Source organism: Neocloeon triangulifer, unplaced genomic scaffold (assembly GCF_031216515.1).
Source record: "Neocloeon triangulifer isolate White Clay Creek 2 clone unplaced genomic scaffold, ASM3121651v1 ptg000002l, whole genome shotgun sequence".
In the NCBI taxonomy this organism is placed as follows: Eukaryota; Metazoa; Arthropoda; class Insecta; order Ephemeroptera; family Baetidae; genus Neocloeon; species Neocloeon triangulifer.
The window spans coordinates 8,922,680-8,941,289 of record NW_026775545.1 but is presented as its reverse complement, the minus strand read 5'-3'; the positions used below and the strand labels follow the sequence as shown (position 1 = coordinate 8,941,289).

Below are 18,610 nucleotides of genomic sequence, written 5' to 3'. Positions count from 1 at the left end.
TGTTTTGTAAAGCGTGCTCTCATTTTCCCAACGGAGCCTGCGGCAGTCATTAAGACAAACAAGAGGTTCACCAACAGAGCAGTGCCTAAAGAAATATTAACTTCCACACAGGGCGTGTAGAAAAGTGGAGCGCCTCGTTCAAATGTTAGCGAGAGATGCTGCATCTCATCATATTTTTCTCGACAACTTTTGTGCTCCGCCGGCATTTTAAACCGGCGGCAACTTTTTGCCTCTCGCTCGCCCTGACGGACGGCGGCGTGGCTGCCTTGATGTGGAGCAGCGTAAAAGTTAATTTGTTATCTCGCAGCGTGATGAGGTCACTTGTATTCATTCCTATTTTCAACCAGGGGGGAAAAATGAAGATGCTGCTCTCGTGTGTGTGAAGAGAGCTAGCCGGGCGTGCAATTACTCTTGGTATCAGACGAGCCGCCCTCTCCACGGAGCGGACAATTTGCATACAAAATGCGAACTTTCCAAAACTTTCGCCCGTTTGATTAAAACACATCAGCCGGGTATACTAATTTTTAACAAAGGGCGGCGGAAAATTTGAATTCTTGCGTGCCAGGCTCTTTTTTACGAAAGGTGCAAGACGAATAATTTATCTTGATGGAGTAAAAAAAACACAACAGACACGTCTTCATTTGCGCATAACTTAAGAAAGGGCGTTGGGTGAAGTTGAAATTCCAAACTTTAATGAGAAATTTTCTTTCGAAAAAATACACGCGAACTTGCTTGGGAATGTTAAAATTTTTCACTCTCAATTAACATTGAAATGGCTGATTACTTTCAGAATCAAATTACACCCTGACCAAAATAAACATATCGTGCTTTAAGAAGCGGACTAATTAATAAAATAAACATCCTCATCCAGTGGGAACGATTTTTTCTTTCGCTAACGAGGGGCCTTGTTCCGAGTGATTGGGCAAAAAAAATACACGCCGGCCAAAATCTATTTTATCAAGCCACTCCGGAATATCTTTTCAAGAAAATTTATGAGTCTTTTAAGTCACAATAAATTCTCGAATAAAAATGTCACGTCACGTGGAAGAAAAAGCCCTGCGGTTTTAATTGAAGGGGAAAATTGCCGGTCTCCTTTTAAAATCTATGCTGATCAAACAGAGCTGGCTGGGAAATCCCCTTAAGTATTATTATATAATAAATATGGCGGCCGCGTATTTGATGCATGCGCCAAATGCAAATCCCTTCTCATTTCGTCTGAGTGGAATATTATGCAGCTGCACAGAGAGTGGCGTGGCACGTGGGTCGTAATTGGACGGAAGCACGTTCCGGGCTAATTTTCCCGGCGGATTTGTATTTGCCGGGAAATTGGTGGCACTTTCGGAACGACGGCAAATATGCCTCCGCCAGCAGAGTAGCAGCGAGAAAATGTGTATGAAAAAAATGGGCCGTGAAATTTATTCCGATTTCGTGAGCGAGTATGCTGACGTGGAATTTTAAAAAGCTGCAGCAACTTCGACTTTGCATACAGATCGCCTGATTTTACGCGAAACATCAGAGAGAGGCAGCAACAATTTACCTCCCTAGGGAAAATTCGTTCTGCCCCAAATCCAATTTATATAAAAATCGAGCCCAAAAAATATAATGCAGGTCCGGCCGCTGGCGATCCAATTTTCGGATAAAATCAGCGATGCTCCTCCGATTCGCAAATTTCACCAGAAAGAGAGGAGAAATATGAAGGGGGTGGAAATAATATTGGAAACCTGCTGTGGAAAATGATGGCATTTGATCGTCCATATCTGCCACATCGTCTCCAAGCCCAATACGCGGCTCGGTCTGAGGTATTTCATTTTTATTGCAATGATTGCTTTATGTCTCGATAAAGGGAATGAAAAAATAAAGGAGCAGTACCGTGCTGACGAGTGGGGTCGTCCGCCTGCCCATCCAAAGACAATCCAATATCCTCTCGGCGCAAAAAGGACCTCGGCCTTTCGCTTCCTCTCTGGGATATTTTGCAAGAAAAGAACGAAAACGAGAGAGGAGAGAGAGGATTTACATTCTCGCTTTGGAAAAAAAATAAAGGAAAAAGAGATTGCGTGCAGCATAGCGTTCGATGAGAAAACCGAACAATTGACTAACAATATGAAGATGATTTTAATAAATTAAAAAATTTCACGAGGACAAAATATATAAGCATTAAGTTTGTGACTTTATTTGAGGATATAAATTTTTTTATTCTACAATCAAGCACTTCAAAAACAAAATTCCTTTTTTATTATATACTGTTGGTTTGTTTCACAAATTGTTTCAATTATAAGAAGATAAATGAATTTTTAATAAATATCCTTTGGCTTTTAGCTTTTACATTTTAAGATTTATTTTACTTTTAGCGCTAATTCAAAGGTTTAGTATATAATTTCATTTGTAGTCTAGATTTAAGCTCAAAAGGAAAATAATCCAACTCTCCCTCTACTCTTTTGTTAGGTCTTTTTTTTCTTTTCCTCAAAATTTGCAATTAGATGAGGTTCGCTCTTTTGACTGCAATTTTAAGCTTTCCCTCTTTAATCCTCACTTGATCTTTTTTAAACTTCGACTCAAGGGCCTCTTTTCTTCTGATTAAAATCAAGTAAAATTAACTCGATTCGTTCCACGGAGTGTAAAAAAAGAAAACTCTCCTCTTGGCAAACATGTCAGGCATGTCACGCCTGCAGATTATCCGTCGAAAGACCACCCCTGCCGTAATTACTGTAATTGGAAACTCGGCGTCTCTCTGCGGAGCTGCGACGGCCTTTTGCATTTTCGTTTGTCGCTGCACCGTCGTCGTGTACATGCATTATTAAAAAAGCAGGAGGAGCTGAACAAAGGCGCTGTGCTAGCAGCATAGCGTCCCTGGGGATCAGTTCTGAGGACTTGTGTGTGTGTGTGTATTGTGCGGAGAAAATGAAGGAGCGACGAGCAGAGCCAGAAAAAAGGAAAAACGCACAATATATTACATTCACTATATGGCATGAAGAGAACCTTGGCGCTGTTATTAACAGATGCGTCGCCGCTTGCTGCTTTTGCACGCACAAAAAGTACACGGAAACTCACTTTCCGCACCTGCGAATGGAAATTTTTATCTCTGTTGGTGCAATTCTTTTCTAGCATTCTTTTTTCGCTATTTCTTTTTACTGTGACTGTAACAGATGGAAAAAAGGAAAAATGCGGAAAAAAGTGCCACATTCATTTGACGTGCGTCTGAAAGATATTGATGCTGAAAATATCTGCACTGATATTGGTCTGAAGAAAGGAAAAATATACTCAGATATTGCAGGGCAACTTGCCGACGAAATAATAATTTTTCTCATTTTAGTAGATAAAATTTTTTAATTTTTAATCACGAGATGTGCCTAATCAAATATATCTGAAATAAATAATCAGTTTTTCAATTATTTATCATATAAAATTATATACGTATAAGCAGGATAAAAGAAAATTTGAGCTTCTATACGGATGTAAAATAAGTGTAACAAAAATCACTGAACTTTTACTCTTTATTTATCAGCAACAGAAAAATCACCAAATATTTTTCGGGGCTTTTTCATTTTTTTATAGATTAAGCTTTTGAAAATTTAAAATCGTGACTAATGACGTAATTCGTTTTGACATTAAAGCGGAAAATGGGGTTTCAAAAATGTTTCAGACCAGGATATTAGTTATTTTATATCCTCTAGTGAGAACGACAAGCACAACAACATAATCTCTCTCGTCTCTGGCTCTCCAACTTTTTATATATTTTTTTAGTCTGCCCGTGATGTGTGTACTCATGTAAAGCGTACGTTGAAAAAGAAACATTTATTTACGGTCTATAACATTATCTTGAGCTTTTCAAGTGTGTCATGCGGAATGACATCATATATCCCTCTCGTAACCCAAGGGAGTTTTCCTCGCGCGTAAAAATTTCCATGACCATATTTTAGACTGCGTTTGCATTATTAAACGCTGGCGGATTTTCTTCTAAAATATGCACACGCGGGGAGGAAGGAAAAAAGCGAACGGTACTCTGCCAATTTCAAGACCAAAGGGCGAGAATTCACCTTGTATAGCGCTAATTAATGCAAGGTCCGCGATAAATTAGTTCGGCGCGTTTTATCTGCGATGGAGAGAAACACCTGCGAATAAACCCCGCACTTTACGGCGACGGAGCCAAATTTAAGAGACGCAAACACGCGATGCCGAGGGGAATGTACCAAATGATAATATGCAGCAGGCCCAAATAATATCCTTGTTTGTTTATGGGGCGGCGTCCCTCCCCCGTTTCTCGTGCTTTTGTTTCACTGATATAATATAATCGCCGCAAACGACGATTGGTTTGCTAGCGTTCTGCATGCAAATTGCCGGAAAAGAGGGCAATTTAGATAATAATGTATATGGCTTGCGTTTTTTTATTTCAAAAACAAGCTAGTGGTTCAAACGCACATTTTGTTGTGGTTCCTAAATGTTGCTATGACTTAGTTATTGGTGTCGGATATTTAAATTCTCTTGTTATCAAATCATAATAACAATATTATTTAATTTTTAAAATCTTTTTAAAAATTTAATCAAAATAACCAATTAAAAATATTTCATTCATGGAAATTGTTGATAAAAAATATCTTAAAGTAAAGAAAAAAAAAATGGAAATTTTGATATAAAAAATTGTAATATTTAGAAAAAAAATCCAATTGCTCATATTTAAGCAACTTGCAATTTTATGAACATAAAAACGTTACAATATGAATTCAGTTTTAATTAATTCAAGTCATCAATGAATTTAAAAAAAAAACACAATCCTCTCCAATTTTCATCTTATAGGACTTCATAATATAAAAAATTTCATTTCCTTTGCGGAAACTCCGACTCAAAGTTGCTGCATCATTTTGGTGCATCCTAGCTGCATAATATGCTCGCTTTTTTGTGGTAGAAAAATAATTACGTAAGACCCAGCTGAAACAAGAGGGACGCCTGCTTTGTTCTCATCTCGCTATAAGCTGTGCACCAATTACCCACAGCAAACGCAGCAAAAGACCAGAAGAGAAAATAACGCGCTCACAAATATACATAAAGGACACACATACACAGAGCTAGAGAAAGAGCGGCGAACAATAACAGAAATAATATATATTTGTGGATGGCAGAGTGCCAGCGACACATTTCGCTCTTGTTATTTGTGTGCATGTTTTTTGTCTGCAGCGCTGCTCATTTGCGTCGACATTGGCTGCACTAGTCTCTGGGGTGGCCCTGAAAAACACCCGAGTCACGCGTGTCTCTTCCTAGCTTGTCTGTTTGCGCCCCAGCTGCAATTCTTTTGGCGAATTTCGAGAGAGCAAAATGTGGCCTCGGGGGCTGCCGACCGCGTACGTCGTTGTGCCGAGAAATATTGAGCAGATAAGCCGTCCGTCGCAACGGCTTGGGGTGCGACACCTCGCTCGCCCCATTAGGCCCAAATGGACGGCCTGACGCAACCCCAAATGCACACCGGCTCGCTTTGTATTCTCTATATAGCGGTGGTGCAAGATATAAGGAAAGGATAGTCGTCTGACGCACAAGGGACAAAATTTATCTTCCAAGTAAATTACATTTTATTTTTTTCAATATCTTAACCCGGATGAGTTGAGTTGCTCAATAACAAGTTTTCATAATTTTGCAGCTGATATAAAAAAAAAAATTATTTGTTACTTTTAATTAAATTCAATTTCATTTCAAGCATTCTCAATCTCTAACTTGAGTGCTTATATATTTTCAAGTGAGGAAAAAGAAGCTTGAGAATTTTTTTATCCCTCTTCAGCGTCTTTCTTAATTCTCTCCAGACCATTAACAAAGGCCAGAGTCGTTCTCGCGGCGGCCATTAAGCAGATTAGGAGTGGACGAAAAACTTCTTCCCACGCAATCAGAGCGGGGTCCAGAGTGCCATGCAGTCGACGGGCGATTGGTTCCGGGTGCTGCGATGCGTTAAAAAACTTTCTTCCTCTCGTTTCTCATGGAGCAAAGTTGCTGACTGACTCGGAACAGAGCTGCTAGTTTTTTCCCTTCATTCGATAATGTATAATTGAGAGTGTGTCTGTGCAGAGTGGATGCTGCTGCTTTCAGATATCTGTGGGCTGAAAATAGAGAGGAGAGGGCCCGCGTCGATGGTCGCGGCCTGTGATTGGCCGCCCTCCACGGAGGCCATCATGCATTCCTGCAGCTCATCTGTCTGGCTGCTGTCAACTAACTAGCGGCTGATCGAATCCATGACGCTGTGGGAATCAGGGTCAACTGTGCTTATTCAGTTTAACAAAGTTATTAAAGATTTTTTATAATATTTCACCTCTTATAACCTTACGTTTAACCTGAAACCTGAACCAAATGAATCTAATTTTATTTTACTTTTAAAAAAAACTTTGGTATAATAATAAATAGATACAAATTTTTTTTTAAATATTTAAAATACCTATGACTTGAATGTTGAATTGCTATTTTAAGAAGAATGAAGAATAGGAAATATTCTCACACACTGTTAAACATCATAAACTATTTTAAAATACTATATAATTATGTAAGAAATAGAATATTTATAACAATCATAATCATGCTTCACAATCAATATAATTATGTACTATTTTAAAATTAAAACATTAAATTTAGTCAGTTGATCTCAAATCCAAGAATTGAGCTTTTCAACCTTACAATTTTCTGCTGCATTTGTATTAAAAAAAAATATCTAAGCTTTTTTTTTATCAATTTATAATTGTTGCAGCAAAAAAAGTATTTATTCCCTCCAAATTATTTATTCTCAATATTAAAAAACGCTAAGAAATTAATGTTTCAAACAAATATTTGAATTTTCTTTGTGTATACTAAAAAGCGTTAACCTTTTTATAAATATTTTTCAACCTGATTTATAATTTGTGGACATTATGAGCTTTCAATGCTCAGATTCTCAAAATTAACATGAAAAAAATTAAAAAGAGAATCTCTTTTCTGTTTCAGATGTGGACTGGTGCCTATAATGACAGATGCAGACAAATTCATGATCAGCCAGAATTTGAAAAACTCTTGCCTGTTTTTCATCCAACCGCTTTGAAGAGGAACAGACTGCCCAAACGATATGCTGTATTTTTAGAAAAACAAGACGCTGTTGAATAAAATATCACGCCGCGCACGCCGACTCAAATAACAATAAATCAAAATGCCAGCGCGCCACTCGAAGATATCAAATTCAATGTCTGCTGCGAGTCGGACGTGAATCTCCAGCAGCAGTTATTGGATTTATATAAAGAATAAAAAAGCCTTCGAATGAGAAAAAAGAGGAGTGCTACTTTAAGAAAATCGATTATGCGTTTCTTTTACCAAGTCTCTCCTAAAACAGCCTCTTTCCTAGAATAATACAAAAAAGCTCTTAGTTTTTGGCACAAATTCAGCCTTATTCTGAAAATTAGAATTTGAAATTCAAGCCGGGTGATCGATGCGGGAGTAAATCAACGCCTCATTCGTGATGCGCCCAATTGCTTGACAATAAATAACAAGTGCGCGCGTAATGAAGTCGGAATTGCGCAATAAAAGCGACATGGGTCGTAATTTATCTTCGTCTCTTCGGGCCACGCGGGGCGACGTCACGTTGCATGTTGTTGTTATTCAAAGTGTATATTGTTTTGTCGGGCAATCAAAAAGCCATTAAAAACCTTGACCTAGTGCATGCTGGCGAATCTGCGCGCCATAATGACGAGCGACGAGCCACCAACATCATCATACAGGAAGAGAGAATATAAAGAAGTGAGAGTAAAAAGGGCAATAAAATTGTTTTTATTGCTCCACTAACCTATCCCTACAGCCTCTGCCACTACACTAAGTGAGCCAGCCAGCCGGCGCGTGGTGTATGTGTTATGGTATGCACGACCAACAGGCCATAAAAGCAGGTTAACAACCCTTTGGCAACCCCCGCCTTGTGCACACACACAGGTGGCTCACGCGCGCAACCACCCTGGCCAGTCACCTTTCAGGCGCAGGTCAATGCACTTCACTCTGCAGCTCTCTGACAATTCAAAAACAGGTAGGATTCGCTCACGTGGAAAGATAAGTGTTTGAAATTTTAAATATATATTCACGTTAGAGAAGTTAGTTATCTCAATTATTCTAGCTTTCACGTTTTATCATAATTCAATTAATCAATTAGCTTGACCTTTTCAATTATATATTAATTTTATCATGATAGTTGTGATCTCTAATCAATTTTATATATAATAACGCCCTGATTAAAATGACACCTCCAACATCTATTTATTTAAATTTTACATAATATCATTACGTAATGTCAATATTAAATACGCATCTAATATTTTTACTAAAATAAATAACAACATTAAATGTTTATCTAATTCTTAAAAAATAAATATTAATAAATTATAATAAGATATTCATTTAATTTTTAAAAATGTTTAAAAAAAGGAGAAATATAGAACAATAAATAAATATTATCAAAAATATGTTAAATTTCTTATGTGCACTCTTTTGTACCCTCATACAAAATTTTTTTGTTTACAATATCCCCACAGCAATTTCCCCACTTACGTCTCATTCTCTCTTCCGGCTTTTAAGTCGTTTACTTTTCCACTATATATACGCAACCCCTTTTCATTTCTGCATACAATCAGGAAAATGAGAAATAATTCATGCACACAAAGAGGGCCGCTTTTGTTTCGTAAATATTTCAACTCGAGGGGCGAGAATAATGATCCGCAGCGCAGAATTGGCTGGCGCCGAGTGCTATACACAAGGAATATGGCGCAGCTCTCTTGTGCGTAAAAGGGGAAAGATGAATTCATATAGAGCGCAGCCAAATTAGAACATTCGCCCGAGGAGGAAGGTATTCAAATGAGGCCGGGCTTTGTTGCCGCGCGCGTGATCTTATCTAATTTGGGAGTGTAAGAGCTCGCGTAAAAATACAAATAAGGAACCGGCGGGTGCCGAGAGAACGAAATTAGGCGCGCATTTCAGACTCCAATTTACGTCCTACAACCCTTGGGTGATGCAATATTATTTTGAATATATCCTGCAGCTGTCTTCTAGCCTTGTTTTTGTCATTTTCAGCACACAGAGAAAGAGCAGAAAGACAGAGTCCTCTCTCGCCATACACGAATTTCATGGACTCCTTTTTAGTTTATCTCGAGAAGCACGACCGCCTGCGCTATAGTTTTTTACTGCAGGCGGCAGCTGCGAAAAATGTCAGCTTTTCATCTGATAACAAAATATTTTTCTCTGGTGGGTCTAAAAAATATTTACTTTTCCATTTCAGAACTATTTTTTATACTTTATTATTCATTTCATTTTTTAATTTATAAAAATAGTTATGATTCCGACTTTTTCGCTCAAAGATTAAGATATTTACATAAAATAATGAGCTTTAAATCTTTGTTTACTTATAAATTTGAAGGAGAAAACTCCTCTTTAGTGGGTTTTTATGTTTTGATGTATTGCCACTATTCATATGTTCCATTATTTTCCCCTTGCAAAAACCCACGACGAAATTTGCATCTCTCTCTCCTGTTTGCACTTCATAAAATTTTCATCTCGGAGGCGCCGCCACCACGCAATTCCGCCCGAATTCCCGCAATGCCGCGCCAAATGGACGATCACAATATCAAATTCCATTACCGCGGGGCGCGCCCTTGAAATAGGCAACCCGCACACAATACACAGCAACCGCATTGAGTAGGTGCGCGTCTGCATGTCTGGGCCGGAACCGTTCCATTTGAGCTCTTTTTCTTTCTCCTCGGAACAGAATTTGCGGTCTTCTTTTTCTTTTCATCCGTTGGGCTTGATTAGCAAAAAGAGAGCCTGTGTGCGAGCTGCTGGAATAATATAGGATCTTACAAGTGCGAAGTCACGTTTGAAATGCCCCCTTGGAGACCCATCAAGATGTAATGAGAAAGGAGCCGTGCCGACGTTGCTGCTGGAAAAAAAACACACAGCCTGGCAAACACAATGCGCGCGCGAGAGACCCAGCAGTCGCTTTCAATATAGATCCCAGCAGCCAAATGTGACTGCACTGCCAAGCAGACAATGCAGCACAAAACTCCCGGAAAATGCCGTATAGACGCTACACGCCAGCAGAATGATCAAAACTTCCCAGGCTCTCCACGTACAGACCTAAGGATAAAACTTTTCCAATATAATTTGATAAGCCTTGTTTTGTTCCATATAAAAAATATGGTGGACCGCCTTTCATCCGAAAGGAATTTGTCCGAAAATGCCTTTTCGGACTTCATCCGAAAATTTGGAAATTGTCCGAAAAAAATCGGAATTTATCCGAAAGGAAATAGGCCGAAAAAAATCGGAATTCATCCGAAAGGAAATAGGCCGAAAATGCCTTTTCGGACTTCATCCGAGTTATCCGTCGCTGGGGAATTAAATAAATTTTTGATATTTTCATATGTTCTTTTATTAATGTGATTAGACAAGTATAAATTCTGTTCCATCTGATAAATTTGTGGCATAAAAATAAAAATGGTAATATTATTATATTATATTCTTTTTAAATTATTGCATTGAGCTTGATGTTGGCAAAGTTTTAGTTGGATAATTAAAAATTATTTATTTTATAACAATGCCTTAAAAATGCCAGTTTCCTTAGGAATGACATACTGAAAATTGAAAATTTCCACGTGTAACTTGTGTCCCAATATATGCTGAGAAAAATGTGTCACGTGACGTGCGCTTGTGTCGCTTTGTCTTGTAAGTTTTGTCTGCTGTAACTTGTTGCCGCATCACAAAACCACACCGTTTTTCCAAACTTTTTGCCAGGTATAAGAAGTGCCATTTCCGTTTATCTCAAACTTGTTTATGTTCAAACTCCTAATACAGTTGATTGATAAAAAAAAAACGGTATATAGTTTTCATAGCCGGTTTTCGGATTAATTCCGATTTTTTTCGGCCTATTTCCTTTCGGTTGAATTCCGATTTTTTTCGGACTATTTCCAAATTTTCGGATAAAGTCCAAAAAGGCACTTTCGGACTAATTCCTTTCGGACTAAGTCCGGCGACCCAAAAATATATATGTTCGCTACTCAAAAATAAAAGGAGAGGAAAGAGTTTAATAATTTTCAAAATTTAAAATAGATTGGTTCCAACCTAAAAAAAAATCAAATATTTTTAATTGCATAATATAGGCTTGGGAAAAAATAGTTGAATTTTTCTGAATAGCTGGAAAATTGGTGAATATTTTTTTACAACATACTATCGCTTCTAAAAAGTTTAATAAGTTCACTTTTTCAAATTGCGACTTTAGGTGGAATTTTAAAATACAAATACGAAGGTGATAAAAATGACAAATATCAAATTGTGAAGGATTTATCATCAAATTAGGTGATCTTAGATGATTATAAATTTAATTTTTACATAACAAGTATATTAATTCATCATTATTAACAAATATTAGTATATCACCATAAAAAAATTTAGGCTAACATGGTAATCACCTATTTTGTTTCCATCCCTACTTTATAAATTTATTAAGATGAGAAAAATTTACCTTATTAAACTTCCTTATTTTTATTGAGCTAAAGATTAATTTTATATAAATTATTTATGGAAATAAACAAGTTTCTCTTGATGATTCTGATAATTTTCCCATGACCTTTGGGCAAGTTCCTCTATTTTTCGACAAATTTATTTTTTAGACCATCTTCCTTTATTATCAATTTCATCTTTAGCAGTTTTCTCTTTCATAATTTTCTCCGAAGATTTATGGTCTTCTCCTCTAAGAAAGGGTAAAATTTTTTGAGCATATTTCAAAAACTTTTTCATCTGAATGGTTCTTCAGCACCCAAATCAACTTTCCTTTCTCCCTTATAATTTTGACTAAGTATGTCTGAAAGGCAGCCAAGCCTGAATTTATAAAAATCATCCGCAGCCGGCTGGCTGGACCGTGCAAACTTTCTTAAGTGGAAAAGTTAAATCAAACAAACGGTGGCGCAGGGCCGTTTATTTCTTATTCTTCTCTGCTCTTACTCTCGACGAGTCTCTCTCCAATCTTTGCAGCCATCAAGCGAGGATGCTGGAATTAAACGAGAGAGCGAGGGGCTGCAGCAGGAATAATAAGAGAGCTGCTGGCGCGCACAGGGTAGCAGGTGACTTTGATCACACTTCTTCTCTCCTCTGCTCTCGTCTCTTTCTCTTTTGTTATTAAGCGGAATGAGCGAGCAGGCCCTGCTGGTGCCGCCTCACATTTCCGACACTCGAATCACTCTAGAGGGGATAAGATGCAGAACGCGTTTTCCCTCTCTTTCCATCCTTTTTCCCGTGCAATCAAAAATACTTCACGCTGCTGGTCCGTTGCGGACAAACGGCTCCAAATTTCGCAGATGGTCAATAAATTTTCTCTCCCTTTTCAGTTCAAACCTCTGGAGATGCGGGTCGGAGTGGAAATTGGTCGGCAAATTTTCCCAATTCAATTTTGGTCCCGGAAAAAATTCGAGAGAGAAAACAAACAGGTCGATTTATTTTATTTTTCGCTCCGCCTGCTTTAGAGCGAGCCATCTCACGTCTGTTCGCGAAAATGTGAGAGCCCGTCCAATAAATAAATGGCTAAAGTAGCGAAATATGTCGAGAGGCGGACAAAAGGGGCGCGCAAGAGGAGAAAACCGGTCCAGCATCAGTGAGGGGCTCATTTGAAATTCAGCACAAGTGAAAATGCAAATTGCCGCGCGCCGCCTCGTTTGTTGTTTGCTAAAAATTAGCGGCTGTAAAAGAGTTATGGCAATTGTTGAGAGCTGCCAGCACACCAGCAAGCACGCCGAATATAATGAATGTGCGTGCGTGTGTGCTCTCTCTGGTGCTCTCTCTGGCCCATTATGCACTTGAGACTATAATTGCCGCGGAGAGTATGTACAGCACTACACCTCCAATTATACGCGCACTTTGCTGCTCAGCCTGCCAAACAAGTACAGGACATGAGGGAAAATTAGAATTATGAAAATTTTTATTTTAAACTCTATTGGAATTTATTTTAATCTCTATTTGGAAAAGTGTACAAAATGAGTTTATATTATTTAAATATTTTTTTAATATCAACGTTACTATTTTTTTTTAGTTTAATACGTTTATAAACTTTGATTTTACTTGATTAAAAAAGTTATTTAATTATTTTAAAATTTTAATGTATTGATTAAACTAGTTCCAGTTATTCATAATGCAATTAATCAACCAACAGCTTATTTTATTAATTTTTTTTATTATTATCATTTTTTATAAATATAATTATACTGGGCTTCTAGAAACAAGCACTAGCTGTAATTTAATTGATTAATCCATTTTCCATCAGCTCCTCTTTGTCTTTAGCTTATTTATATTACTTTGAAAATATTTTTATGAATATTCTGAATTATTCATTATCTTGCCACTGACGTAGAGAAGAATAAATAGTAATAATATTAATTCCCCACACATATATGATTAATTGATTAAAAAAATATATGGCATTTAGCTCTGAATTTCCCCTATTTTTTTTAATTAAATAAACATTTAATTAATGTAAAAAATGAAGCACATAATAAGCAAACAGCTTAAAGCCAAATTTGTATCCAGAAAGGCCGGACACAAACTTGAATATTTCCAAGCTGGATAAAAAGCCGGCCGGTGTATCATTTAAGGGGCAATGAGCAGCAATCGGCAGGTCCTCTGGTATGAGAATCGCAAAACTCTTGGAGCGTGTCGAGCGGAGCTGCCTATCTATCAGTTAGCGCCGCCGTACGACAAAGTGCCGAACCTGCAGGGGCAGACGAGGGGCCGATCGATGCGGCGAGGAGAGGATTGGAGGCCGACTCGGAGGCCGCTCTCGAACCTTGAACTTCTCTCTCGAGCGCGCTCTGGCCGGCCGACCTCGCAGCGAGCCGACTTTTAATAAAGAACCCATTCTTGTGGCCCGACCAATCGCGAGGCGGCGCGAGCGATTATTTCGTTTGGACACAACACTCACGCGAGTGACAAACTGAATTTCTAATTCCGCCTTGCTCGCTTTGGTCAAAAGTGCGTTTCCACCTTAATAATTCCATCAAAAGGTTGCTCGTGCTCATATACTTTCCACCAGCCATTTACAAAATTATTCGTCCTAGCGTGCGTTAATTATTGTTAATTGTTTCTACGAATGGCAAGTTCTGAAGAAAGAGAAAATTGTGACATTATATATAATGAACTTGGGCCTTGGTATTTTTTTCAAGTATAGAAAAAAATGGCTTCATTACGAAGAAAAATGCTAATTACTTAGCAGTAATTATCACAATTCTGTGGGCCACCCAGTATTGTTGTCAAAGTTAAACTACAAGAAACTCGCACAGAGTATTGCACTGATCAATTGCAGGCGTTCAGGGTCGAAGATGTGATTGCAGATTTTAATGACGTATGCAACGAGTGCGTCAGCAGTGTTGCAGGTGTTGCATACTTTCCAAATGGGGTGTGTTAACAATTATAAATTACAATTATTTTATTATATATTCCTCAAATTAAATTAATTTGACAAAAATTAAAGTTCTGATTTCTTTGTTTCTTAAAACATGTCTGTTATTTAAAAAGAAAAAAATAGGATTGAAATCAAAAATAATAAACCGGTCAAAATTATATTGCACCAGAATTTGAATGGTTTTTTAACTTTAATAGTAGACTACATTTTATTTCTTAATTAATCGTATATGGAATCCTTACATTGCGAGATTTTTATAATAAACCTAAAAATAAATCACATTGACTTCAAAAGCGGACTATATAAAAAAGTATCACGTGTTGAATGGGACCATTTTACACCACCTTCCTTTTCGCACATCACCTGTCTCAAAGAAACCACGGCTGAATAATAATAAATGCTAATAATACAGCAGAAAGCATTGCATTAACAATAAATAATACTAAAAATAAATAAAGATCATTTAATAGTGAAAGTAAATACAGCAACCAGAAAAACATTTGTTTGGAATGTGTCCTTAACCAATTTCCCCCTCCAATTTTTTCTTATTCATTGTAAATTTATCAACTAAAAGAATTTAGCTTTGTGGCGAGATTTTTATGCACAAGAGGTACATTTAACCCACGCGGTCAAAGGTCGGAAAGTCTAAATAAGAAGAAGCAGACTGTATTTTTTCTGTTTATGAAGACCCGTTTCAAAATATGCACCGACCGGCGTGCGGTAAAGACAATGTGTGCGCGTTCGAATGGAACAAAAAATTGAGCGGGCAGGCTGCGCCGAAAATTCCCGGTCTGGTGCCGGGCCGAATTTTTTTTTTTGCAAGCGGTTTTATTTGCCCAGCCACAAAAGACGAATGAGCAGGCAGATCACGCTTTGAAATATTATTGGAGATAAAAACAGAGCGAGGCAAGTTTGGTCCGTAATGAGGCCCGGCCCGGGTAATCCTGACATAACCGAGACTCGTGCTCGGAACATGTTATGGGGCCCACTGCTTAGGCTACGAACGAACACCAGCACACACACATACACACACATTTATTTATTTTTTATATCATGCACCGTGAACCCTTCTTACAAATGGACTGCCTCCTCCAGCCTTTTTATTCCTCAATTTTTCTTCCTTTATTTTTCTTCTTCTTCTTGTATTACAACAAAAGTAAAGCCAGGCGTAATACAGCCACCAGCAGATCTCTCTGTTTCTCTCTCTCTATAGGTAGAAAATGTTTCAAGAATATCTCCGGGGAGCTGAGTCGGATGTGATGGCACCCACAGGAGACCAAACGCACTCACGGGCCGGCTCTATTTGTGCCGGCCAGTCAGCATCTTTCACAATAATAAATATAAATTCCAATAAATATATTCCCCCGCGCTATCTTTATCCATCTCTCCGAAGTAAACCAAAAAGCCTCGACTTTTTCTGTTAAAAGCTCTGGCGTGGATCAAAATGCCATACGCACTTTCCCCGAGGGGCCTGATTGAAATATGCCAGGGCGAGGACTCAATTATTCAGCGCGTCTCTCTCTTGTCGAGAGAAAATGTCCGTCTCTTTGTTTGTGTGGATTCTGCCAAGGATGGGAGCGGAATTATTTATTTGTTCGCACACGGTTTGTTTGTTTGCTTTTTGCTCGCCACCCAGGTACATTCGCGCGCTCACCTAGGAATTATTCATTGCGCCGCTCGGAATACAAATTGACCACAAGTACCCGCTTTGCATGCACTCTGCTAACAAAAGAATTTCGCTGTTGGTTCAATGTTCCCTTAAAAATATTTTCTAGCTTGCAAATTGAGTCATAAACCCGGGCGTTTGCATGAGAGAGAATGAGTGTTTGCGCACTGAGATCGAGTCTCCGCGAAGGCTTAAAAAAAATGGAACGAAAATATTTGCCTTTTATCCACCAACGTCTTGATCAAAGGTGATTACGATTTAGAGCAAACACTATAAAGAAAAAACTAATACTTTCAAAAAATGAATATTGATTACTTAAAAATGATCCAAAAACAATTCATCATTAATGTTTTTAAACTCCAGATGTAGAATTATTAAGTTTTAAAACAGATGAAAAATAATCATTCTTTTATGTTTAAGCCCAAAAATAATTTTGATTGAAAATATTAAGTGTAGTAATTTATTTTTCAGTTTTTTTTTCATTTTTGAAATATCAATCATCAAACGCAAATGAAATATACACTGATCTCTCAACATACTTTAAATTGTTAAAATATAAATTTATATCACCTCGCAATCTAGTTGTCATTTTGCAAATAAAAACTTAACGACGAAAGATTAATACCATTAATATTAAAATTAACATCTTGAGAGGACCCACAATACAGCATGGCGTTCATTTCAGAAATCCAGCGGGATATTTGACTAAACAAGTTCTTTATCACACAAAACTTTCGACATAGTAAACCTTTCAAAACTGAAATAATTGATGCAAATGAGGTAAATGTCGGTTCGTTAGGCTCCAAAAATCATTTTCCTAAAAAAAGCTTGATCCTTTCAAACAAGTTGTCACATAAACTGAATAAGATATTGCAATGCAAAGCTAACAAAAATTGAGAGCACTCTCCGCTCGAGTGAGGCAAAAAACATCACTTGAGAGAGCGCCGGATCTGGCATTTCGTGCTGGTAAATCTTAACAAAACGCACGCCTCCATTAAGAGGCAATTAAGCAGAAAAGGCGAGCGCCACAAATTTCCCCGATGACTTTTCTCGAGCTCCGGGAACTTTTTAAGAGGTCTCGCGGTTCATCAATTAGCGCACTGGCGACGACGAAAAACAAGAGAGAGAGTTTTTGGTCATCAAAGGGCACGCAGCCGCTCGATAAATAAACTGAGCCACGTGTGTTCCCTCGGCTGCTTTTCGCCGGTAGTCGTCTAATTAACTAAGAGGCAGCCACCATGGGGCACCAAATGGGCACCGCAGGGCGGACTTTGATTGAGCGGAGAAAGCAGTGCATGCCCTGCTGCAGACCCTTCTCCGCCCAAATGGCCCGGAAAATTAGAGAGAAAGAAAGAATGAAAGAAGAAAATGAGTTTGGACCCATCTGGGGTACTCACCACTAACGAGTCCCACTCGGCTCCGGCCGCCTCTGCTACTTTCGGCGCCGTCGTTTCGCAAAACAACAGCGGCACCGCGTCGCAAATCCATTTTGTCCTCAAAAGCACTGCACTCACTCACACTCTGCAACAAATTAAAAGGAAAAGGTCACCATGCGTAAAGTTTTTATAACTTAAACATGTTTATTTATGTATAAATTTTTTTTAATTAGAAAATTTTATCCACATATAATTGATAATTATTTTGTTTATTTTTAACATTTATTTGTAATATAAATAATTTTTGCAATGTCACGAAATTTGATCTATCATTTGAAAATAATTAAAATTGCTTTGTTTTTATAAATATTTAAAATTATTATGTTGTTCATATACAAAGGAAATATATGATTAAAAATGATACTCACGTCCTACGTTGTTTTTGAGGAAATTTATTAAGAAAAAAAAATATGGAAGTTTTCATCTCAAATCTCAAATTGATTAAAAGATTGAATAAATATTATTGAAATTAGTATTCACTTTAATTCTCTCTTTGCATTCTGATAAATTTTAAATATTTTAAGTCTAAGTCGCAATTCACCCTAATCCACGAGTTATGAATATAAATTGCACTCTTAAAAATATAGACCTTTTTTTACAAAATGAAACAATCAGAATCCACTCGAGCCTGAAGAGAAACAGGGGCTGTTTAAAAGTTAATCGGCTCATTTAAATGCAACCAACTGCACTTTCAGTCTCATTAAATGTCATCTTGGAAAGAACAAAATAATAAACTTGACGCATTTGATATTCACAAAAGAAGCCGCGCTCATAATTTCCCGTAACGCACATTTTGAAAAGCTCTCGTTTTGTTTCACGAGAGATGGAAGTGCCAGAAAGACACAAAGAAAAGGCGCAAAAAGTTCCCTGCAGGAGAGGAGGACGGGCGCGTTCAAATTTAATATTTTAATCTGCTGGCCCCGACGCTTCTTTGTGAGCGAGAGGGATATACGTGGATATGTTTCAATTTACTTTTTATCTAAAAAGTTTCCTCTACTTCTCCGTCTCACTTTTTCCTCTTGAAGGGGCTCGAGGAGAAATTTAAAAGCTCAGGGAGAATGAATTTAACTCTATATACAAGTGCTGGCCGGAGCTTGT

The 18,610-nt window shown here is 37.8% G+C and overlaps 1 long non-coding RNA gene across 1 annotated transcript in view; it reads right to left on the bottom strand.

Annotated features, from left to right (window-relative positions):
* Positions 1-18,610, bottom strand: part of LOC132205144 (uncharacterized) — a 216,429-nt gene that overhangs the window by 155,552 nt on the left and 42,267 nt on the right. Inside the window, exon 4 of the long non-coding RNA XR_009442667.1 lies at positions 17,474-17,597. This is a non-coding gene — a long non-coding RNA (uncharacterized LOC132205144). The remainder of the gene's footprint in view (positions 1-17,473; positions 17,598-18,610) is intronic.